Source organism: Callospermophilus lateralis, chromosome 11, assembly GCF_048772815.1.
Source record: "Callospermophilus lateralis isolate mCalLat2 chromosome 11, mCalLat2.hap1, whole genome shotgun sequence".
In the NCBI taxonomy this organism is placed as follows: Eukaryota; Metazoa; Chordata; class Mammalia; order Rodentia; family Sciuridae; genus Callospermophilus; species Callospermophilus lateralis.
In genome coordinates, this window is record NC_135315.1 from 105,743,413 (window position 1) to 105,768,565 (window position 25,153).

General features: G+C 34.3%; 1 pseudogene; it reads right to left on the bottom strand.

Moving 5' to 3' along the window:
* Positions 1 to 357: 357 nt before the first annotated feature.
* Positions 358 to 25,153, bottom strand: part of LOC143410741 (axin interactor, dorsalization-associated protein-like) — a 36,714-nt pseudogene continuing 11,918 nt past the window's right edge.

A 25,153-nucleotide genomic window follows, 5' to 3' on the forward strand; every position in this document is an offset into this window, starting at 1 on the left:
ACTCTAGCACATTCTTATTGCTGTATTTTAAAGTTTGAAGATGAGCATACGTACCACAGCAGTATTGTTCCAGGAAGCAGGGTAGGAACAGTGGTAAATTAGGAAAAAGACTATTAATTGCACAATTAATAGAAAAGTAAAAACATGTTTCAAAATCTACAATAAACCTTGTATCCAAAGGAGTCATAACAATGAGGTGCTGGACTTTAGTTCTGTGGTACAGCTTTGCAAAGGACTCACTGGCCTATAGGTACGGCTCACTTCCTGCCTCCTGAAGGATGAATATGCTACCCAGAGCTATGATGGTTTGTACTGAGTGGTAAAATTCACAGAAATTCCACATTACTCATGTCAGAATCATTCCTTGTGCAAAGTTTGATGTAGATGAAGATAAAGTGGTTTCTTGGTCAATAACTGCAATTTCTTTCTTTTAAAGTCAGTGGGTTTCTTGTATCTGTAACCACAATAGAAAGATGATTGTTTAAAATACTTTGATGATTGATTTACTCCAATGTTACATTCTAGATAAGAGGGACTAAGAAGAAACATGAACTAGTAACCATTAGTACAGTATGAATCCTATATGTATATCACTTACAGTTCTATTACAATTGGCCCAGGTTTAATCTCATCCATCTCCATGAAAGCAAAACACTTGGTGCTGGTAAACCTTTTTTTAGGCTTGTAGTGTTTGAATTCAAAGAAGATAGCTGCACCTAAGGAATTAAAACAAACCACATAAGCCAGAGACCACACATTTCTTATGTGTCACCAGAAGCCTATGATTTTACAAAGTAACATGTGTCAAACAGTCTGATGACACAACTGTTGATAACTCACTGTGGCTGTCACTCCAAGCTCATCTACCATGTCTGTGTGACATTTCTCCATATCATTTAATTCTACAAAGTACAACAAAATTGTATAGCAAGAATGTAAGTTATGTACACAGGTAGAATCATAAACTACCAAAGAATATAAAATATTAAATACCACAAGAAAAACAGAAGTTACTTAAGTATCAGCAGTACCTATAAAAATGGTTTCAATAAGCACCTATATTAGAATAGAAATTTAAAAGAGTTCCTTTGATATTTTATTTCTCTCCCTCCTGAAACCACCATGCCCAGATTGTCCTTTCCATATTCTTACAAACTAACTGCCAGTTATAGTATCTTTTTACCCAAAGCATCTTATTGAAAGAAAAAAAATAATTCCTTAACTGTTAGAAAGTAATCATTAGGTTCCTAAAAGGACTTAAGGTAATTATTAGAGAACCTGCTTCCTTAACTCTGTATTATGAGAAATACTTCCCTGTCAAATAATATTTAACCACATTATTACACAACTAGATAATGCAACTGCTAATTCTCATAATTAAAAAAAATGTTGATTTGACTTTCTTTAAGTCAATATTCATAACTATGTGACATAAGATCTTGTTTTAAGTACACTATCAACACAAACCCAGATAAGTACTGTCCTTAAGAAGTCCTTAAGAAGTCAGTAACTTATAATTACAAACCTTTGGTTAATTTTTCAATATGCTTCTGGAGCTCAATGTCCACATTAAAATGAACATATGTATCTTCTTTTCTTGAAGCCACAGGAGTATCTTGCACAGGAGTTAAATCTATGCCATTCAGATCTGGAGAAACAAATAAGTTTCTGCTTATGAGCATTCACATATACAGACAGAAAATCTAGAAACTGCAAAGGTTACAGTTCCTAAAGAGGCATGGAAAGAGCTGAGAGGAGATTCTCAGGCTAAGAGATTCCTATTTGGTGTGAGCAAGTATGTGAGAGTTGTTGAAGTTCATGGGGTATGTGGAGAGAAATGAATATAGACTGGATAGGAGACCTCATGAAGGGGACAAGGAAGCCTTTACATGGCCAAGTGGACAAAACTTGATCTTCATAGTGAAGTGGTAAAAAGAACAAACATGTTTTCCTTAGGGAATAGTCCACTATATTTTTCTATGCAAAAAAAAAAAAAAAAAAAATCTGGAGTATATAATTTGCCACAATGGAGCTCTGCCACCAATTTCTAACTTTGATCAAGTATATGGCTTATTTAGAAAAGCCTTTAAACCTAACCTTATCATAATTTCCCTGTTAAGAACCAAAAATGGATGAGAACAGCCAACAAAAACCCTTTGGTTAATGAATAATTTTTCATAAATATTATCTAAATTCTGGTTATACTGTTTACAACATACCCTGAATTTACAACAACCAGATGATACATTATATATAGTTTTAATTTTCTGGGTTTTAAAATCTCAGTTTAATCAAATTCAACATGGACTCATTTAATAACTCCTCAGTGTTTATGTGTTATTCATTTATGTGTCTCAAAAAGCTCAAAAACAATTTAGTACATTTAATAATTAAAAAATATTTACATAAAAATATTTCAGTTTAACATATGCAAAGGTAACTTAACATTTACAACATCATTAAATATTTTTGTGTTTTAAGTATACTTTCTGAATGAGTATGCAGTTTTACAAATGGTCTATCAAACAATGTAAATATTTTCCAGTATACTATATATTTGATAACTAGTAACATCGGAATTTAAAAGTGTACCAGTATTAGTGCTGTGGATTAGGTTCTTTAAATAAATCTTTTTCTTTGTGGTCATATTTTTCTTTTAATTAGCACTAATGAACCCATGGATCTGACTTTATTTCTGCAATTGATAAAAGTTCCTCCATTTAATTTCAGCACCGATCTGTTCCTTTGGTGCAAAACTACAGATTAAAATAAGCCATTTGTACTAACTATAGTTATTTCTGTAAAATGGTATCATTTATTCCTTAATCACATCTTCATCCCACAGGATTGCTCTCAGGGCATGGATGTTATGGACGCACCCTACTTCCCTGTCCCCTGATTTTTATCTGCCTCTGTAGGACTCACCTATGTAGATACCTCAGTAGCACAGGAAGAAGAGGGGCTGAAGCAGGAGAGATGGGAAAACAGGACATGGGGCTTTGTGTAGAAAACTACACACCCATGGAAGGTGAGGAGTGCTATTGTTAATCTACATCCTGAAGGCTCTAGCTGCTGTTAAGGACAATGTGTATGTTTAGTCCGCACGTTATCTGGAATCTGAAGAGCAAAAATCTATACAAACTCAAAAGCAAGTAGGAAATATATTTTGTAAGTCTTTCAGAACTATGTTCTGTTATGATCTCTTCTAGGATTTTGCCTCATTATAGAATGCATTAAAGTAAGTTGTCACATATACAAGACCATCCCCTGTCAAAAACTTTGTCCTATATGAGAAAAAACATAATGCAATTTGCCAGTTATTTACCCTTTACACTAACTGTAATATAGGGATCAATGCACTGTCCAGGGTCTTTCAGACCTATTTTCTCAATCCTGATAGTGAGTAATGTCATTCCTGGTTCTGATGGCAACCTTGGTAATAAAGTACCTGGCAACAGAGAAACCTCAATAAAAGATAGCTTCACCAATATTTCAGAGTAAATACTTTGACAAACAGAAGATATAGCCTACCTCTTAAGAACTAGCTAGGCATTATGTATTTTTATGTCCAAAATTCATGAACATCTGATTTATACTTCTTTAGAAAAATATTTAATTTTACACATAATATATCTGCATTTCCCAACCATACAATCACCTTTAAGCAGAAATAATAATTTCTATAATAATAGTGTATAGTATGTACAATAAAAGTTTGTTAAAAACATCACTTGAGGAAGCCCAATTATACATAATAGTATAATATGCTCACATAATATTTATATTCCATATGTACTTCTATATTATACTCAGCATCTTAATATGAAGTGGTAGAACAAAGACAAGAAAAGCTTTTAAAATACTTGTTATTCTGTTCTAAAGTCTGAGACATTTAATATCAGAGTTGATCAATACATTCTTTCCTTTAGTTACTCCTAATAAAGAATAATTTACAATTTGATATTTATGTTTTAATTTAACTATATAGTCTAACTTCTATTCTTCATTCTATTTTGTATGATTTATTCTAAGAAAGTAGTAATATACAGACTGCCATATAAAAGGGCCATTTGTATAACTGAACATTTTCCCCAAAACCAAGTAAAATTTTTAAAACTAAAACCCACCCAGAACAACATGATAACATTCACCCACCAAGAACATATGAAGGAAGAAATAAACTGTTCAGTATGTTCCCTTTTTTGAAACTACCAGTAGAGAACAGATGCAAATAAGCTGATTTTAATCAAGTATGTATACAGAACCTCAAAATACATTTAACAAAAGATTTTGGTTGATGTTTTTCAAGTTTCTATTCATCAATGTGTTATGCTATTTTTAATGATGAGTTATTTGAAATACATGAAGCAATCAACACACTATATTTGAAAATACACATTTGATTGATGGCAAATGTGGCTTGAGGAAATTTTGGGAGGTGATGGGAATGTTCTGAACTTGTATAGTGGTGACAGATGCAAAAGTCTATAGAGGTGTCAAAAATCAATGAATTTTATTCTTACAGAAGGGAAATGTTATGATATACAAATTATACCTCAACAATGCTGTTAAAAATGTATTACTTTCTAATTTAAACAAATATGAAGACAATACAGACAAATGCAAGAATGGGAAGGCCTGGAGGCTGCATTCCACTGTTGCATTAACAAACCTAAATGGGCTCAGGCTGATATCATTAAATATATACATAATACCTTTTTTATGCATCTTCTTTGATTGACAAATGAGGGTACTTTTAGAAGAGGGGCTTGTACCTGGACATCTGGGATGAACTTCAGAGAGCTAAGAAACACCTCTGAAATTTTATGAAAAATGTGAATATGTATACATTGATATTTATATACATACATATTCACATGTATGTATATCATATATGAATTTTTCTGCAGAAAAGTTCATTCTATTATGTAGTACATGGCTGTATAAATATGCTACAGTTTATGTACAAATTCTTGTGTTGATAGATATTTGAATTACTCCAAGTGTTTGGATATAGTTAACAAGGCTATTATAAATACTCTTCTGAACATCTTCTGGTGCCCATAAGCACCCATTTCTGAAACAGAGGAATCACTAAGTCACCTGGCATGTTACCTCTGCTGGGAGCCATCAGCCAAGTAGGTATGACAATTTCCTTGCCAGCTACTCCCATGCTGTCTAGTGGAAGGACTCCTGAAAGGTGACCTTGCTCAAGGACCAGGGTGGATCCGTGTTTAGGGTGTCCCCGGTTTAGCATAATAGGAGATTAGAGTGTTCCCCCTTTAGAATAGGGCATATCCTGCTGCCTGAGTTCCTCTTGAGTTCTTAGGGTCAGACAGTATATTTGGGAGACAGAAGCCCAGTGGAGTGGTGGATTTGGGCAGAGAACCTGGATTCCCCCAGAACGTGTTTGTAGACGCCGGTGTGAGTTCGGGAATAAAGAATTGCTGTTTGAATCTACAAGCTGTGTGGTGGCTCGTGATTTTGTGCCCAGCCAGAGACTGCAGCAACCTCCATACCTACTATGTAATGACAATCCATTTCCCAAGGTGGTTGTGCCAATTTTTATTCCTAGCCCAAGTGCAGTAGTGTTCTCATTGCTCCACTTCCTCATTAGGTACTGTTTTCTCAGATTCTTCATGTTAGCCAATTTTGGTATAAAGAGATCAATCATTTTAATTTGCATTCCTCTGAAGAATAATAAGGTTGAGCACCTTTTCAAATAAATCAAATAAATGATTTCCTCTTTCTGAAGTGTGTTCAAATATTTTGCTGGATTTTTTATTGAGATGTCTATCTTATTGAGCTGTAGGAGGTCTCTATTATTTTGCTGGACAAATGTTTTACAAATAGCTTCTTAGTTTTCTTTTATAAAGACTTTTTGTTGAAGTAGAGCATATACATTTTAAAATGTACAAATTGTTAGCACAGTTTGCTGAACTTTCACAAAGTGAATACACCTGTATAACTAGCATCAGATCTAGGAAAGATATGATCAGCCTCCTGGGAGTGTCCTTCCCCACACCCTATCCAATGCACTCTTCCAAAAGATAGCAACCGTTGCTAACTTCTAACACCAAGTATTAGTTTTGAATATTAAGAATGACTTTTGTCTGCCATGGTGTCTTCTGATTATGATAAATACTTACTGCTAGTAATATCAAATTTCTTAATATCTTCCTTTACAATCAGTGCTTTTTATGTTATATTTAAGAAAACTTACCCCACTCCAAAATCATAAAGTTATTATCTTGAAAGCATTTTATTGTTTTGCCATTCACACTTAATTCTTTTTTTTTTTTTTTTAAGAAAGAGTGTGAGAGAGTGAGAGATTGGGAGAGAGAGAGAGAGTTTTAATATTTATTTTTTAGTATTTGGCGGACACAACATCTTTGTCTGTATGTGGCGCTGAGGATCGAACCCGGGCCACACGCATGCCAGGCGAGCATGCTAATGCTTGAGCCACATTCCCAGCCCCACACACTTAATTCTATATGTCACACAGAATTATTGTCTATGGTGTATAGTAGGAGCTTTAATTTCATTCAATTTCACATAAATACTCAATTGTCTCAGCACTACTTATTAAAAAGACTGACATTTTCCACCACTGATCTGCAGTCCCACCTCAATCATAAATCATGTGGCAATCACTTTCTGAGTTTTCTGTCTTACCGAACTGTTTATCCTCTTATCACTAATACAGTATCTTAATTCTATAGCTGTATAAAAGGTCCAGGAAGTGCAATAAAAATTCAGATGAGTTTCAGAAAGAGTCTATCTATATAAATTGCTTCTTCTAATTTATGAACTAGTATATATCTTTACATTTTAAAAATCATAACATTTATTTAATAGAACTTTATTTGACCTAAAAGCCTTCAGAAATAAAGACCTACAGATCCAGGGAAAACTCCTGTTTTTATGTTTATGTTCCATGAAGAATGGACGGCCATGTAGAAATGACTGGAAAGGGGGTATGAGCTAATGGTAAAAGGCTGCCAGGATCCTAGCAAGCCCTGTCTGGTCAGATTCTTCTTGGCCTCTCTGTATAACCTTCTTTCCTTCTGGACCTAAGGCAGGTCCTGTCTGAAATGAGGGTTTTTAAGGGAGGGGGTAAGGGAGGGTAAGGGGACAGGAAGGGAATAGCAGGGAGGGTAGAGGAGAGAGAGAGAGAGAGAGAGAGGGAGAGAGAGAGAGAGAGAGAGAGAGAGAGAGAGAGAGAGAGAGAGAGAGCTTTCTAGGTTTTATGAGAGAAGGCTTTGGGAGAGAAGGGTGAAGGACAGGAGGGCAGGAGGAGGGCAGAGGCTTTGCTGCCTAGGTTGCTTTCAGGATTCCAATCTCCTTCAGTTAGAAGTTCTCAGCAGGCCAAAACCCCACCCTTTGGGCTATCATATTCTGATCTGACCCTGCCCACCTTTCCAGTCTCCCTCCCTCTTCCTCCCTTTCTCCTTTTAAGAAAGGAATGTGTAGATCTTTCCATATTCTAAGATCTTCTTTGATTTCTCTGTTTAGGGTTCTGTAGTTTTCATTGTATAGATCTTTGACTTCTTTCGTTGATTCTCAAGTATCTTATTTTTTTTTTTGAGGTTACTGTAAATGGGGCAGTTTTCCTCATTTCCTTCTCAGAGGCTTTGTCACTGATATACAGAAATGCCTTTGATTTATGGGTGTTGATTTATATCCTGCTCCTTTGCTGAATTCATTTACTATTTCTGGAAAGATCTACCTCGCTCTTGGGATAGGCAGAATTAATATTATCAAAATGACCATACTACCAAAAGCACTATATAGATTTAATGCAATTCCAAACAAAATCTCAATGGCATTCCTCATAAAAATAGAAAAAGCAATCATGAAATTCATCTGGAGAAATAAGAGATCAAGAATAGCTAAAGAAATCCTTAGCAAGAAGAGTGAAGCAGGGAGTATCGCTATATGAGACACCTTAAACTATACTACAGAGCAATAGTAACAAAAACAGCATGGTATTGGCACTAAAACAGACTGGTAGACCAATGGTACAGAATAGAGGACACAGAGACTAACCCACAAAATTACAATCAGCTTATTTTAGAAAAAGGTGCCAAAAACATGCACTGGAGAAAAGGTAGCATTTTCAACAAATGGTGCTGGGAAAACTGGAAATCCATATGCAACAAAATGAAATTAAACTCATAACTCTCACCATGCACAAAACTTAACTTAAAATGGATCAAGGACCTAGGAATTAAGCCAGAGACTCTGTGTCTAACAGAAGAAAAAGGTAGGCCCTAATCTTCATCATATGGGTTAGGCCCCACCTTCCTTAATAAGACTCCTATGGCACAAGAATCAAAACCAGGAATCAATAAATGGGATGGATTCAAGCTAAAAAGATTTTTCTCAGCAAAAGAAACAATCTGTGAGGTGAACAGAGAGCCTACATCCTGGGACAAAATCTTTACCCCTCACACATCAGATAGAGCACTAATCTCTAGGGTATATAAAGAACTCAAAAAGCTAAGCACTGAAAAAACAAGTAACCCAATCAAAAAATGGGCCAAGGACTTGAACAAACACTTCTCAGAAGAGGATATACAATCAATCAACAAATATATGAAAAAATTTTCAACATCTCTAGCAATCAGAGAAATGCAAATCAAAACTAAGATACAACTCTAATCGGAATGGCAGCTATTATGAAGACAAACAACAATAAGTGTTGGCAAGAATGTGGGGAAAAAGGTACACTCATACATTGCTGGTGGGACTGCAAATTGGTGTAGCCAATCTGGAAAGCAGTATGGAGATTCTTTGGAAATCTGGGAATGGAACCACCATTTGACCGAGCTATTGCTCTCCTTGGACTATACTCAAAGGACTTAAAAACAACATACTACAGGGACACAGCCACATCAATGTTTATAGCAGCACTATTCACAATAGCTAAACTGTGGAGCCAACCTACATGCCCTTCAGTGGATGAATGGATTTTTAAAAATGTGGCATATATACACAATGAACTTTTTAAAAAGAGAATAAAATCATGGCATTTGCAGGTAAATGGATGGCACTGGAGAAGATAATGCTAAGTGAAGTTAGCCAATCCCCAAAAAACAAATGCCAAATGTTTTCTCTGATATAAGGAGGCTGACTCATAATAGGATAGGGAGGAGGAACATGGGATGAATAGATGGATTCTAGATAGGGAAGAGGGGAGTGAGGGAAAGGGAGGAGGCAGGGGATTAGCCTCCTAATGAATGTGGAATGAATGTGATGGACATCATTATCCAAAGTACATGTCTGAAGACACAAATTGGCTGTCAACCTACTTTATATACAAACAGAGATATGAAAAATTTTGGTATATATGTGTAATAAGAATTGTAATGCAAAAAAAAAAAAACAAGTACATGTATAACGTGAATTGGCGTGAATATGCTTTATACAAAGATATAAAAAATTGTGCTCTATATGTGTAATAAGAATTGTAATACACTCTATTGTCCTGTATTTTAAAAAAAAATAAAATCAATAAAAGAAAAAGAAGGGAATGGGGAGTGGGTAGGGAAAAACTGTGGAATGAACCCAAAGTAACTTTCCAATGCACATATGTGAATATACTATAATGAAACTCATCACTTTGAATATCTATAAGATACTAATTTTAAAAAATGTAAATAAATAGATCAGTAAAGTGGATCAAAGGGAACAGTGGGAGGGAGGATGGGGAGGGTGAAGGGACTGAATTGGAGCAAATTATATTCCATGCATTTATAATTAGTCCAAATGAATCTAATGTCAAGAATAACTATTATGAACAAATGAAAAAAAGAATAATGACTTCACTGTTTTTATAAAATGCATTCTCATAAACAATTCAATCAAGAGAAATGAAAAAAGTAAAAGAGAACGTACAATTCAACATCTCACCAACCATAACAATTATTAAGTCACTCTTCCATCTTTTTCCCTAATTTCAAGATTGCTCCAGTTTCCTTTTCCTTTTGATATTCTTTTCTTTCTTTCAACAAAGGTTTATTTTCTACATAAAATTCTTATATTTCTTTTGTTGAATTTATAATAAGGTCCTTGATATTATTTAATACTACTATATATATTATAATAGTTCATTTTCTAACAACTATTACTTGTTTGAGATAGAATTGATTTGTCTGTACAGATTTTATATCCAGAAACCGCATTATCTTATTAATGAGTTATGAATAGGTTTTTTTGCATATTCTCTATATATTCATAAATATGCAAATAAAGAACATCCACCCTTTTATATTTCATTTTTCTTATCCTAGTGCAGTAGCTAAGGCTTCCAAAACAATTCTGATGAAAAGAAGTAATAGACACTCTTGTTTTGTTCAAATTCATCATTAAATGATTTTGGGTTGTAAATGTCATGTAGCCATGTTTTATCAAGTTAAGGATGTTTTTCTGTTCTTTGCCAAGAATTGTTTAAAATCAAGGCTGTATTTCAAACTTAACTGAGAACTTTTTCTGCATTGTTGACAGCATTATGAAATCTTTCCCCTTAATCTGCTAATGTGAACTACCTTGATAAATTCTGCTAATAATATATTTTTAAAAATCACTCATTAGTTCATGGAGATTTTCTGAATTATGTTCTACACCATCCTATGTATCATAGTTTATTCAGTCAATCTTCATATGGCAGTTACATTATTTCTAACTTTTTATCATTATAAAAAACACCTCAACAGAGAATCTGGTATATATGCAAGTGTTTCCCCCTCTTTTTCCTGCATTTTGCGGGTGCACCTTCAGAGTAAATTCTCAGGAATGGGATTGCTCAGGCAAAAATATGTACTTATATGTTGTTAGAGAATGCTCAATTTCCCTCCAAAGGAACTCTACCATTTTTCTATTCCCACCAGTGATTAATAAGTACCTATTTCCCCTAAGACTCACCAACTGTAGCTTTAATTTAGGTTTTTTATTAAAAATAAAGTTGAGTATCTTTTTATATGTTTAACGGGTATTTTTAAATGTGTGTGTGTGTGTGTATGTGTGTGTGTGTGTGTGTGTGTGTGTGCGTGTTCGCACATGCGCACACTCGCTCATGTTGTCTGTTCCTCTCATGTATTCTGCTTTGGTTATTACAATTAAAATTTTTCTTTATATATTATGAATGTTGGGTTGGGATGTAGCTCAGTGGCAAAGTGTCTGCCTTGCATTTGCAAAATCCTGGATTCGATGTCTAGTTCCAAAAAAGACAAAAAAAAGAACCCACCCTACCCCACCCCCCAAAACCTCCAAGAATGTTACCTCTTTTATGTCTTACCTCTTTACTACCCTTTTTTTGACAGTCAAAAGACGATTGCTTTACAACTTTCAAAGTCTTTTTGATGTTAAGTTTATTTTTTTTCCAAGTTGATATTAAACTTGTTGTTACTTTGGGGTGAGTCAATTTTATAACCTGTCATCATCTAGATCTTTCAGTTGAAATGGTAGGGCTGATGCTACATTCCTTAGCAACAATCTTTTTGCCTGAGATTACACAGTAAGTTTAATGTAATCATTATGCTTCAAATAATTTAATATGGAGGCAGTGATTGCAAGTCTGAATTTCTTGTTTAATTCAAGGTAGAATGTCAAACATTGTGCTCCATGATGAAGGAAGCTGACTGTAATTAAGATCATAGATTACATAGAAAGGTGCCTATTTAAGGTGTTTCAGAATGGTCTATGATGTGCTCTCTCTCTGCATGGTCAACTCCTACATACTCAGTGAGTCCTAAATCTGGCTAGATTTATTGAACTCCCTCAGCCCTTCTTTTTGCCAACCTATGACATTGGTGCACATCTCTAATTATAATCATGTGCTTTTGGCTCTGTCTTGCTGACTACACAATAAGCATCCTGAAAGGTGTGGGAACTGTTCATTTTGTAGTATGCACAAGGAATAAACAGATCTTTATTGAAGAAATATTTTATTGAATGAATGACTGAATTTCCAGTTCTAGAGGTTATCATGCTTTTGTAAACAAATGGCTAGAGAATCTATATCAATGAGTGAAGAAATAATAAACATAAAAGAAGATCAAATACTTTTAATGCATTGAGCCAATGCATTAAAAGGAAGATTTATAAGTGAAGAATTAACATATCCAATTTCATAGTGTAATATGAGAACAAGTCAAGTACATTCATAAAATCTGAAGACTAACAAGGATAAGAAAGAAATCACTACACACAATCCAGTGTAAACTGTGCTATTCCAGCTAAATCATCTGCTCTCAGATCTAGAACAGAGATCAGGAGAAATGTTCTTCCACATGGAATTGCTATGTAAATAAGAAATAGCTAACACTTGTGAGTATTTGTGATGTGTCAGGTACTGTCCTAATCCTCTCATCTAATCCTCACAACAATAGTTTAGTTCTATTTTTCAGAGGTGAAAAGTGAGGCATAGAAAAACAAATTATCCATAATCACACAGTAGTTTGGCTACAGAGTCCATGCTTTTAACCATCATGTCCCATTTTAACATCTTTATTTTAATTGTCCCTAAAGCCTTAAAAGGAACTGCAGGAGAACCTCCCCATCTCAAGCTTCTGCAAAGTTCCTTTTGCCATGTAACATAACAGTCACAGGTTCCCAGGATTAGAATATAGACATTTTTGTGAGGCCACTATTTATGCCTTATACTTTTAAATATGGAAAACTCTAAATGGCTACAGCTGTCCAAACCAAGTTTTCAAAAACATCCCAGGAATGTTATTGAGCTGTCACTAAGAACTCCAAGTAAGGGAGTGATTAAAAAAGAGTAACATTTGAACTTTGTACACTGGGCAATGCACATTCACAGGAATGGACAGAGACTGAGTAGCCCAGATAGCAATATGATAGGTCTTTAACACTCAAATAGCAGTGAGCAGCTGGACTGTGTTCATTTGGTTAATTCCACTTTCAGTTTTTACTGCAAGACAAAGAAAGCCATTGGTAGCTGGTGAGCCCCAAGTTGTACTGAACACAGAAAGCACGTCTTTTTCTGACTTATCTGCCCCAACCACCTCTTATGCACCAACCAGAGCAAGCATGCTCTCACTGGTGTCAAAAAGAGTTGTAAGGAATTACTCAATTCAGTGGGAGTTTCTGTGAGAGGAAGATTCTAAGCCTAAACCTAAAGACAACTCTGATAAAGTAATGACAATGAATTAGAAGGTTTGGAACCATTTCACCACATTACTGTAATAGGAGACACCAAAAAGTTCATTTTGTTGATGGAAACTATTTATTAACAGGTAGTACTTGGGTAAAAACTCAAGTTGCTCTATTTCATTGTGCTTCATCTGTGGAAAACAATTTATGAAGGTAGCTATGGATCCCCCAAATGGCTGTTTGTTAAACACAGACGAGTTCACTCAAGAATGTTTTAAAAACTGTGTAAAAGCGTCTGACCTAGCCAAGAATGTTACAGCCACTTCCACTGTGGAGAGGAAAGGGAATTGTGCAAGTAAGGCCTCTGCCTCTGCTGGGCACCCCACAGCACTGACACAGACCAAGCAATGAAGCACCACTCTACCTGCAACAGGTACAGAAAAACAATGGGAGAGCATCTGAAGCCCCCCACCCCCCGACCGCAACTTCTTTGTTCCAAGAGAATGCTGAGAAAAATGAAGGTCTGAGTATCAAGTAGGATGGCCTCACATTCAATAGTCTCTCTGTAGCCATAGAGATCATGGAGAATCAGACAATGAAAGGACCACCAGCCTGAAGATGAATCTGGAGTGACATGGATATGAAGGTCAGTGGGATTCTTAAGACCCTGTCCTCACATGCAGAAGGGGAAGTCATTTTTTTCTTTCAACTTTTTATTTTTGCTTTTTAAAAATTGCTATTGTTTATATCTCATATCATACCATAAGGACAATTTCTAGTCCAAAATTGAAAATGGCATGACAGTCTTTGTCCAAAATAGTACATTATTGTCTAGGTCAGAACATTAAAAGAGGAAAATTACCAAAGATTATATTTTTTTAAAATACTGATTTGAGTTTGCTTATTGAGTAATTTCATTTGCTTGGCTTTTTACATAATATTGTACAAATGTTTGTCACAGGCATTTACTTCAATAAGAGGTGAGTCAGTGTTAATTTTGCCTTGGTGCTTGGTGAATTAAATGTCATGAATAAGAAGTACAAAATTTTTATCCATACTTTTAGGACAGAGATGTACCTGATATCTAAAATGTAAACTAAGCATTATCATATGTATATGATTATATATGTCTTCTTTGTTTTAGATTTATCATACTTGTAATTAAATTCAGATGTCTGATACTACCAATTCAAAGTCTGTCACACACTTTTTTTAAGTGCACATTTCTTTGTAATTTTAAAATGCAATAAAAAGGATATATATAAAATAATATTTTCTAATATTTTGGGATAATTTTAACATAATTTAAAATAATGGTATTGTCAAATCATTATTTGGTCATAACATTTTGTAGATGGCACAGAACATGAAATGGGTCTTAAAAATCTAGCAAGAGAAAAATTTTGCAATTTGTACTGCACATCTGCAATTTGTACACACATAAAAATTGTGTGAAAATATAAAAACACATGCACAATTTATTTTGGGTGGTAACTGATTAGTAGTTGAGGAACTGCTCCAACCTTTCAAAATAAAGAGTAAAATCATAAGAAGTTTGTTCACTTTGAAATTACATTAAAAGTTTGATAAAATTCTTAGGGGTCATTAGCTTCAAATAATAATATTTCTAAGTCTGTCAAAAATTATACCTGATTAAAGTTGTTTGTATATAGGTTATATGAGTATGTTCTTGTTTTTATTTTCTTTATTGACTGGTACTAGAAATATGTATTTTTCTGTGTTCAGAAATATGTGATTTGGATAATGGCTGAATTCTTAAGTGTCACCAACATATCTGGAAAAAAATAATAAATACTCTCACAAAACCTACGATTAATCAGTGGGTATATGTTTCATACACAGATGCTATTTAGCATGCAAGGAAGAGTTACTACAGGTGCTGGGTTAAAAATTTGAGTGGCCAGAGCACTTTCAAGAAAAAGCAGGTCAGATGTTGCTTAGAGCCTTGATGAAGAGCCTACTCAATAGACATTTCCTATGAACCAATTTCTGCAAAGCTCTGGAGAAAACCTTTTTTGAATTCAAGTGACAAGATTCATGGATTAAAAAAAAACTTAGCCAGACATAGTGGTGCATGCCTGTAATCCCAGCAACTTGGCAAGTTAAGGCAGGAGAGGCCAGCTGGGCAACTTAGCAAAATCCTGGTTTCAAACTAAAAAAATAAATCAAAGAGCTGGGGATGTAGCTAGGTGGTAGAGTACCCCCAACTTCAATCCCCAGTACTACAAACAAACAAGAAACAAATTATAAAAAAGAAATCTTAAAATGTTTCCAAAACTGCTTGAGAGTGATAGAATATTAACAAGCCTTAAAACTATTGAAAAACAGCTAGGAGAACTACCAGATAACATTGAATGGTATTTTCCTTTCCTTTCAACATAAGTACATGACTGGATGAGGGACTCTGGCTCTGACTGTTTGGCTCAGTCTGAGAATTTGAGACTTTGAGAGGAAGGAAGTCCTCAGAGAGCCAGAGTCTAACTGCACACTTTGGTAATATTTACTGATTAACCCCAGATATATTCTGAAATTCTGTGAAATAAGGATGCCTTAATATTCATGGAACAGCAATGAATATTTTGGCAGTGTTCAACTTCCTATATGCATGGGTAAGAAAAAAACTGCACTTTAGCTGAAAATGAAATCCATATTTGCTTAACTCTCAAGTTCAACTCAGAATTGAATATTTATGCAGGAAAGAAACAAGTACAGGTTTGATATTAAAGAAGTAAGATTCACTCTTCATTTTGAGTTTCAAAAAAACATTTTTTGTACATATTTAAGACTATATAAAAGATGAATAACAAATACAAATCTAGAATAATGTTGAAATTGCTAGGCTTATGTTTAGGTCACTCAGAAATGTTTTTTAAAATTTTGTCTAAAATTGTGTCATGGCTATTTGTGCATGTGGTACTAGGAAACGAATGTAGGGCTTCACACAAGTGAGGCAAGCACCCTACCACTGAGCTACATCCATAGTTCTTTCTATTTTGAGACAAATTCTCTCTAAGTTGTCCCCACTGGTCTCAAACTTGCAATCCTCCTGCCTCAATTTCTCAAGTAGCTAGGATTATAAGCATGTAATCCTGGCCAGCTTTTTTTTTAAATTTCTATTACTTTGGTTTATCATTTAGAAGCTTTAATATTCAACATGATAAATAAATTTTCAGGTAATAAATGATAAGTTATAAATTTATATCCTCTATTTAAATGAAATCTACTGAGATTACCTTAAGAAAATTAAACTACTATTTGGACTTAAGCCAGTTAGTGTTTAAAGCAGTACACAAAAGTTACTGTTTGTCTTATGAGAATTGAAGGCTTTGAAAATGATATTAATGTCAAAGAAAGGTTTAACAATTTTTATTCTTTTCAAGAAATGTTGGATAAAAATCCATTTTTAATTTTAAAAGGGAATAAACTACTTTTGGTCATACCATATTTATATAGTATACTTCATCTCATTAGCTTAACAGTAGTAGTGTTTAGCATGTGTGTTTGTCAAAACTCATAAAGCTACACACTAAAAAAGATGCCTTTTATATATGTAAGGGACACCTTAATAAATCTTTTTTTAAAAAGAGCACAATAAGCTAGATGCTATGGCACAAGCCTGGAATCCAGGTGACTTGGGAGGCTGAGGCAGGAGGATCCCAAGTTTAAGACTAATCTCAGCAACTCAGTGAGGCCCTCAGCAACTAAGTGAAATCCTGTCTCAAAATAAAAAATAAAAAGGGCTGAGGATGTGGTTCACTGGTAAAGTAACCCTGTGTTAAATCCTCAGTACCAAAAAAAAGTACAACAAACTTACAATTATATAAATTACATAAAATAAACGTAATAAAAATGTTATAATTCTTAGAAGCACCCTGCCATGATAATGTAGACACAACAGCCTTATCACGACTGAAATCTTGGATGTCCACAGTATAACAATTTTTTCCCATTCTACAATTAAGTTAAAGGTTAAATTGTCCTTCAATGACATTTTCAATTTTATAATGACACAGGCCCTTGAAAATATCATCGCAAATCAAATATAGCCAATTGAACTATATGTACTCTTTCTTACTTTGAGGAAAATAATTCAGGGAATAGAAGGGTTTAGTGAGCTTTCTGTATCTCTGAAATAAAATACCAAAATGCTGTATCAGAATACAAAAATCTGATTACTTTGGGCTTAATCTTTCATAGCAAATAGACTTAATTTACAGAGTTTCTTTTCAACTCAGCAACTTGAACACCATAAAGACCTTAATCTGTCCATTTCATGACTTATATCATCTGCTTCAAGGATCTTGTTTGCTACAGAAGTATAGCTAGTGAACAAATAACCAAACCAGAAATTTATAGAACTGGAATCTATTTCAATTATAGCATGTGGTTTGAAAAGGAAATAAAAAATACAGAAAAATTTTAGCAAATTTATTTACCTCATCATCTCAGCAATCTTAAAATTTCCTACAAATATGACAAGTAAAATATAGCTCTTTCTTCATAAGGATAAGCAGATTGGAAATACTTACCTTGTACCAAAGAAACACTAACAATAACATTTTAGAGTGACTGTAATTTTTCCAATAATCCTATGGTGTAGGACATTAGCACCATTTAGAGGTGATAATGAAAATACAGTAGCCACCACTACACCAGCAAATGAAAAGTATCATGCCAAATGCTTTGTATGTGGTGCCTTAATTTTCACTTTAACCCTACAAATTAGGCATTGTCAACATCTCCTTTTATAAAGAATTAAGTACAGTCACTTAACTACTGATTGGCAGATGTTAGACTCAAAAGCGCAGGTATCTTGTTTGTCTAAGCCTATACTGTTTATATTTCAAAAGTCTTCTACCAAAGAGTATTTAAATTACTGGAATCTGACTTTAATTGTGAAGTTTTCTGGATGATAAGTATATTATATTTAATTATACCATAAAGCATAGAGTCTTTTAAAAAATGCATCACAATAGTACAGTGTTATTTCTACACTTCCAAAAATGAACTAGTTCATCAGAAGTAAAAACTGTGCACTGTATAAGAACAGAAGAAAGTATAGAAGTGGAAGAGTCAAAAAATTTACTCAGGGTGCTTGACTAGGGTATTTTACAACCTTGTCAAGATCTTCCACAAATAAAAAGGACTTGCTATGTATTCTTTATTTCCCTGTTAAGGGTAACTGTTTAGTATCTGTTCCTCCAGGTCCAGGTTTCACAATCATATATGATTATTTAAAGAACAGCTAGATATATAAAGAAAATAATTAACATAGCAAACAGTTACTCTAGAAAGCCTACTTACAATGTTGGTCCATGGCTAGCATCTGGGAACCTGGATTTCAGCAGGATTCCCATCGTGCCCTGTTAAGAAGATCACTGTGCCTAAACGGTCCATGCAAACAATATGGTTTGTGCTGAACACTTGCTTTCTTCCTGGAGTCTGTAGTTTTGGTTCATGCTAACCCCAATAAGTGTCTTGTGCACTTAATCTCTACAGTGCTTCCCCAATAGACAATATTTTTCATTTCACAGGTGTGAAAGAATGTTGAGAGAATCGAGTACATATTTGACTCTGCTGGGAGAGGACTCTTAGAAGTTTGGTTTCCCCTGGAATTTGTCTGTGTGCCTTTACCCTTTGCTGATTTTGTTCTTGTGTTTTCTTGTTGTAATGACTCAGAATACAACTGTGAGTACAGCTATATGCTGAGTCCTGTGGGTCTTCCTAGCCAATCACTAAACATGGGATGTTTTGAGGATCCCTGACACAAATAGTAAGATACTTTCACAATTAACCGATAGCTACCGCTAACAGAATGGCCGTGATAATTTGCTGAAGATTGGCAAACTTGGAGATGTTTTACCTGCCACTAACAAGTACAAAAGTAAGTTCCAAACACCTGACCTTGAATTATATAATGTACATTTTTTGTACCCACCAGGCACTCTAGCAGGAAAAGAATCAGGAGACCCTGCTCCAGCACCACCTTATTCTTCATCTTCTTCAAATTCTAAATTCTCTTCCTCACCAGGGGCTAAAATTCTCCTATATAAAAAAGGACAGAAAAATTAGTGAGCTACTCCACTTAATACACCAGCTAACCCTCAAAGCCACTAACTTCCCAGATAAGATGCTGATTATTAGGTTAATGTTGATATAAATGTCAATGTCAATCATTTCATTGCTACCAATATCACCAATACCAAATTTGATAGGGAAAAAATCCAGAAATATTTAAAAAACAGGCATAAAATAGATAATAAAATCAGAAGACAAAATATGGATGCTTATTTATTTACCTTAATGGGACAGGCTGAACATCAAATGGAAATTCTTTATTATATGTGAGAATATTCTTTAGGACTAGAATAAAGACATAGACAAACATTAGTCTTATATCTTATATCTTAGTCCTACATGTTATGTAAGTCTTATATATTAGTTAGTCTTATATGTTATATCTTAAATTGATACTTTTAATCGTATTTTATAGTGTATTAACCACACATTTAATATATGTATTTTAAATTCCGAGCTTCACTATCATTTCAAGACTATGCAATTGACTACTGAGTGTCTTAGCAAAATAAAAATGTCCATAGTGGACTGCAGGTACTCAGAGCCCTGATAGAAAATGAACCATAAAATAGTTCTCCAATGTACAAGGTCCTAGGTGATATGGGGTAAAAGAGAATACCTCTTCTCCTGAAGTATTTTAACTAAAAGATTGATACTGAAGATGACTAATTAAAGAGAAATAGATAATCACATCTTATTCTTTATCCTAAGTAGATTTCCCTCAATACTTATCACACTGGTAAGGTTTGTAGCAACAAGGTTATAATTCTAATATTCCTTTTATGATGAAATTTATTATATATGTGTACACACATATATACATGCATATATGTGTGTGTGTGTATATATATATATATATATATATATATATATATATATATATATATATATATATATTTACACATGTGTACACACACATACACACACACACACACACACACACACACACAGCAGACTCTCTCCTCAGGGAAGTCATCAAACAACATAATGCTATCACCTCTTGTGTCCTGGTTGATTACTTTCTGGAATGTAAGCCTACAGACAGATGTTATACAATTCTATCTGTATCTGGAAAAGTATTTTATGAAATTTATTTTTGCATTTCCCAATTTATGGGTTCCTAGTGACTACCTGCAATTATTTCAAGGTGAATATTTAGGATTATTAATTGGGCAACCCATGATTTTTACTCTAATTACTCAGACTTTAATTTTGGAGTCTTGCAGATTTGAGTTAAAAGGAGTATGGCATATTGGATTCCTAAATAAGGAAATTCAAAAAGAACAGGTTGTAATTACATAACTTATTCCAATAGGAGTCAATCATCCAGTGAGAAAGAAGTTGGAAACTTGTATCTAGATTCTCATTACTCACTCTTAATTCTCTCTCCCTTTAGCTCTTCCTCATCCTTTATCTCTTTCTTCTTCTCAACAAATGTATACCGAGTACTCACAATGTTCCAATCACTGCTTTAGGTGTTAAAGATACACAGTAATCAAGAACTCATATTTGGACCTTAGACTTTACTAAGGAAAAGTAGACAATAAATATGCCAATAAATAAACTAGATAATGTAAGATGTGATTAGTGGTATGAAGGATACAAACAGGATGCTGTGTAAAAGCAGAGAGAACTTGGTAGAGTAGCTAAGGTAGACAGGGTGCCTTTCGAAACTAAACTGTAAGAAGACATTTGAGCCAAGACCTGAGATGAGAGGAATCATCCACAAGTGGCTCTAGCATAAGGGCTTCCCAGGTATTAGAGAACAGGCTGGAGCAACAACAAAGGTTCCAAGTAGGAAACAGTTTGCCTTATTCAAGGCATAGAAAGGACTGTGAGAACTTAAGTCTGACAAGCAAAGGGGAAGCAGCAGGAGATCAAAGTAGAAGGTTTAAATCAAAACCTAGCCCTACAATTACAACAATAACTTGAACATTTACTTAAATACTCTAATCTCCCCAGTTCTAAAATGAGAATGCTACTTCCTTTACAGGCTATTGAGAGAATTACAGCCTAAATAAATGTATACAAAATGTCGAGGGAAAATCTAAAATGGACATTTACTCTTTCCATGACCTTTTTGATCTAGTTGACTAGAATCCTAATATTTCTTATCTTACTAAGAAGTACTGTTTATTTTTTAATACAAGAACATCTTTTCTATACTTCTGCATGATCATTGTTACTAAACTATTAAATCAACTCAATATTAATAAGTAATATTAATAAATATTGATCACTTACACAACAATGGAATAGATACCCAAGAATGGGGAGCAGGTAACAAAAAGATCATGTCTCACTTATATCAGAAACAAAAACACAGAAAAGGTCATATTGTAATAAGAGTTTAATAAAATGGGCAAAAAAATCAACCATTAAAAATGTATATAACAATAATTTTTAAAAGTTGATCCTGTGATGGTGGCATGTGTCTGTAATCCTAGGTACCAAAAGCCTGAGTCAGGAGGACTAGAAGTTCATCTGCCTAAGCAAAGTAGGGAGACCCTGTCTCAAAATAAAAATAAAACAATAAAAGAGCTGGGGTTGTAGTTCAGTGGTAGAGTGCTTGCCTTGCACATGTGGCACTGGGTTCGATCCTTAGCACTACATGAAATAAATAAATTAAATAAAGGTATTGTGTCCATCTACAACTAAAAAAGTTTTAAAAAATAAAAAGGACTGGAAATACAGCTCAGTGGTAGAGCACCCCTGGGTTCAATCCCCAGTACATCAAAAACAAACAAAAAGTTGAAAAATATCTTGGTTATTAAGAATATCTTGACTGAGTGTGGTAGTGCACACCTGTAATCCCAGAGGCTTAGGAGGATTAAGAATTCAAAGCCAGCCTCAGCAAAAGTGAGGCATAAGCAACTCAGTGAGACCCTGTCTTTAAATAAAATACAAAATAGGGCTGGGGATGTGGCTCAGTGGTTATCTTGCATTTGTATTGTAACAGAATAATTAAATAGTATTTTCTTTTCTTTAGTATCAAAGCTCTGAAGAGGAAGTATTTGCTTTAGAATAATAGCTTTGTTATATTATTTTTACAAGTTAAAGTATTATCAAACATTTAATTTATGTGAATAGCTTTAGAACTAAAAAAACAAATTATGTTTTACTTTCTATAACTGTAGTATGGGTTTACAATTTCAACAACTATGGAATAACAGCTTCTATTGTTCTTTTAAAATAGCTTAAACTTTACATAGAGTTTTCTTTCTACCAATACTAGCAATGGTGTCTTAGGAGGATCTGAAGAGGAGCTTGAATTTTACAAAAGATATTATCATAAGTATGAAGCATGTCATGGGTTGGAGATTCATGGGCTGATTTGGTAGGACTTACACACTTTGGATCACTACATGGCAGACATCTGATGCTACTCCACCATGGAAAATTCAGCACTCCCAGCCTTTCTCTTGGAGGATGGACCTACCAACCTCCTGAAGCTAACCCTCAAAAGATGACACACAGGCAAATATCAAAATGCATTCTGCTTTTGTGACTGACGTGTTTCATTTTTGTGGTAGGAAAAATGGGCAGCTGCCTCAATTTTGAAAGGGTATTTTTTAAATTATAAGAAAAGATTCCTTCAAAACATTCAAATCTATTTAACTCAACACAATCTTGCCAAGTTCATACTACACTTAAAGCATTCAATAGGCGCTGGGGTGGGGGAAGAGTCCATTCATAATCTCTTTGAGGACTGAAACAAATACAAGTGAAAAATAACACATGTGAGAGTCTGACAATGGATAGTTAAAATGATCCTATACAGGAGAGGAGGCAGAGTTTAATTATGCCTCTATAGAGACAGCAGAGAAAGCTTTCAGGGAGAGGTGGGATTCTGTGAAGCCTTGAAGGGTGGCTTAATAGAAGGGAATTTTGCAGGGTAGTGGTGGTGAGATATGCTTGAGTAAGCAGCAGTACATTACTGCAATTACATAAGAAAAAATGGCTCAGACTTTCACAATCATAGTTTTAGTATTTTCAGACAGAATTTAAAAGATTTCAAAATGCTGAAGTAAAGAATACATCAGCCTAATAAACCAGCCAAGAGCTAGGGATGTAGCTCAGTGGCAGAGCATTTGCCTTATATGCGCAATGCCCTGGGTTTGATCCCCAGCACCACACACACGCACAAAATTAAATTTTTAAAAAACTTTTTTTTAAAAGAAAGGAAACCAGCTAAGTTCAACATATTAAAAGTTAGAATTCACTATTTTTCCTTAGAAGAGGCTTAATTTTTTAAAAAGCAAGCTTGAATAAGTATACTTAATATGAAATATTACTAAATACCAATTTGTAGAAAATATTTAATTCCAAATCAATAATTAACTCACAACAAGTGCCCTGCTTGGATAAATTCCAAATTACAGAGTCTACCCTACTGAAATACTCGTTTATGTTTCTTTCAGAAGCAACAGCAAATTAAAATCATCTAAAAGGATAACTATCAAGAAGGGAAAAGTACAAATGAAAAACATTATAAAAAATATAATAAAGTGAATCTCCAAAATTCTCTTTCCATTTCTACTCCAAATCTTTTTTAAAAAGCCGAAAAAGTAATAGATTTTAACCTGATCTTCGACTAATACATGGATCAATAATTTCTTAGGAATTTGAACTGGAGAGCTGTACTTAGGAATGATGTAGTACAGCACCACTACAGGTATTAATAACAGCATAGTGAAAGAACCGGTCCAGGTGACCCTAAAACTCATTCCTGGGATTTACAAGCTAATGTCGGTGTTGTCCTTAGCAAAATGAAACTGAGAGGATTCGAGTGCTTAGCATATAGATGCTATTCTAAAAAAAAAAAAAGGCAATTAATGAAAGATCTTGTGAGGCAATAGAAGTACTTGAGCATGCTCAGAGGAAGAGATAATAAATATATGAAATAAACATCCACAGTCTTTACAGCCACTCTGTGTATCTATAAGATTCTTAAATTTTGTTTGGAAACAAACTAATAGGAAATAGTGACTGAATAAGAAGCCAAAATCCTAATTATTTTTATCATAAAAAACTGAGGGCTGGTGACGTAGTTTACTGGTAAAGCACTTGTCTAACATGCCCAAAGCCCTTGGTTCAATCCCCAGCATCATCTCTCTCTCTCTCTCTCTCTCTCTCTCTCTCTCTCTCTCTCTCTCACACACACACACACACACACACACACACACACACACACATACGCACACACTCACACACAAACATAATTTTCAGTATAACCACTGTATAAACAACTGTTGCAACATTTTATTTAAAGCCATCAATGTGTTTTTCTCAAAATAATCTTATATGTAGCCAGTCATAAAAGATTATATATCATATGAGTCCATTTAAATAAAATGTCTTCAATAGGACAATTTATAGACAGAAATCAAACTAATGGTTTCCTAGGGCTGGGAATTGGAAGGGATTTTAGGGGGATGGCAAGAAGTGAATGACTGCTCATGGGAATAGGGTTTCTTCTTGTGGTGATGAAAATGTCCTAAAATTGATTGTTGGTGATGTCTGCATAACTCTTCCAATTTACTAAAAAATTGAATATGATATGGTAAATTGGTGAACTGTGCTTTATATAAATTATATCTCAATCATATACAAAGTATTTATTAATGCTTTTGAAAAATAAAGTTTTAGGTACAAAAAACCCAAAAAATTGTGAGAAATATTACATTGATTAGTATCCTTATATACATTGGATATAGGCATAAGAACTATTTCTGAATATAAGTGTGTCTCTTATAACATCTCCAACTCTTATGATCTATGGCTGGAGATGTAGCTCAGTGGTAAAATGCTTGCCTAGCATGTGTGAGGTCATGGGTTTGATCCCCAGAACCACAAAGAAAAAAAAAAACTTTATGATCTGGATTACATAAAGTAACCAAAACTATTAAAATGACAGAGTTCATCAGAATTCTTG